At 43.0% G+C, this 1,605-nt stretch overlaps 1 non-coding gene across 1 annotated transcript; it reads right to left on the bottom strand.

Moving 5' to 3' along the window:
• Positions 1-1,322: 1,322 nt before the first annotated feature.
• Positions 1,323-1,395, bottom strand: TRNAQ-CUG (transfer RNA glutamine (anticodon CUG)). The gene has a single exon. It is a non-coding gene; the product is annotated as a tRNA-Gln (tRNA).
• Between the last annotated feature and the right edge of the window lie 210 nt (positions 1,396-1,605).

Raw genomic sequence — 1,605 nt, 5'->3', positions numbered from 1 at the left:
AGAAAAGCCCTGGCAGCAACCACGACCCAACACAGCCAAAAAGTAAGAAATAAAATTATTTTTAAAAACTCTTACAAAAATAATGTCTATACACGTATCACTGAATCACTGTGCTGTACAGTAGAAATTAGTATTGCTAAACCAACTCTACTTCAGTAAAATAAATTGTTAAAAATTTGTCCTTTCAATCTAGTCTTTTTTCTTCCTTTGATGGGTTTCCCTGGGGCTACCTTAGGCTCACACCAAGCTACAAAATTCATGAAGTCCAGTTACTTTTTCCCCAACATGCATTAAAATAAATCATCTGGAAATCATCCCTAATGCTAGTTTGGGAACCCGGTGACCTGCACTCTGGAGATTAAGGGACACCTTCCTGAAGGGAGCCCATTGTAAGCTAAGACTTGCAAGATAAATGGAGTTAGACAAGGGTGGAGGGGAGCAACAGGTGCAAAGGCCCAGAGGTGGCAGAAACAGGGAAAGAAGGCTGGTCAGGCTGCTGGCATCTTGACAGCTCAGCTGTGTGAGGCTGAGGGACTGGGTGACCTTAGAGGTTTCGAGTTTGATCTCAAAGGTCATACACAGTCCCTGATGGGTTTGTTGTCATTGTCATTATTACTTGTAATTGCTATGCAATTCACATACCATAAAACTCACTTGTTTAAAGGGATCCATTCCAAGGTGTTTTTTTTATAAGAACTTTAAAAAATTATTTATTTGTGTTTGGCTGCACCAGGTCTTCGTTGCTTCAAGGGCTTTTCTCTTGCAGCAAGCAGGGGTTACTCTCTAGTCGCAGCGCTCAGGCTTATCACTGCAGTAGCTTCTTTACTTTCAGAGCACCAACTCTAGGGCACTGGGCTTCAGTAGTCGAAGCACATGGGCTCCAGAGTGCAGGCTCAGTAGCTGTGGCACAAGGGTTTTGCTGCCCCGAGGCATGTGGGATCTTCCCCAACAAGGGATGGAACCGCTGTCTCCTGCTTTGCAAGGCAGATTCTTAACCACTGGACCACCAGGGAAGCTGCTCCCTGGTTTATTGTATATTCATTCACAGGCTTGTGCTACCGTCACCACTATCTAGTTCCAGAACATTTCCATCATTCCAACAAGAAACCCTATATCATTAGCAGTCCCTTCCTATCCCCCACCCTCCTCACCAACCCTAGGCAACCACTAGTCTGTTTTCTGTCTCTACCAATTTGTCCATTCTGGACCTCTCGTATAAATGAAATCCTATCATATATGGCCTCTGTGTCTGGCTTCTTTCACTTTGCATAATGTTTTCTTTTTATTTTTTTAGCTCTGCCTCATGGCTTATGGGAACTTAGTTCCCTGACCAGGGATTGAACCTGGAACCTTGGCAATCAGAGTGCAGAGTCCTAACCACTGGACCACTAGGGAATTCCGAGCACAATGTTTTCAAAGTTCACCTATGCTGTAGCGTGAATCAGAATTTCATTATTTACTATGGCTGAATAATATTCCACTGTAGGGTCTCCCAAGGTAATAGAAATAAAAGCAAAAATAAACAAATGGGACCTAATCAAACTTACAAGCTTTTGCACAACAAAGGAAACCGTAAACAAAATAAAAAGACAACCTCTGGATTGG

The sequence above is a fragment of the Bos indicus genome, chromosome 18, assembly GCF_029378745.1.
Source record: "Bos indicus isolate NIAB-ARS_2022 breed Sahiwal x Tharparkar chromosome 18, NIAB-ARS_B.indTharparkar_mat_pri_1.0, whole genome shotgun sequence".
Classification (NCBI taxonomy): Eukaryota; Metazoa; Chordata; class Mammalia; order Artiodactyla; family Bovidae; genus Bos; species Bos indicus.
This window is presented reverse-complemented; position numbering and strand designations above follow the sequence as displayed.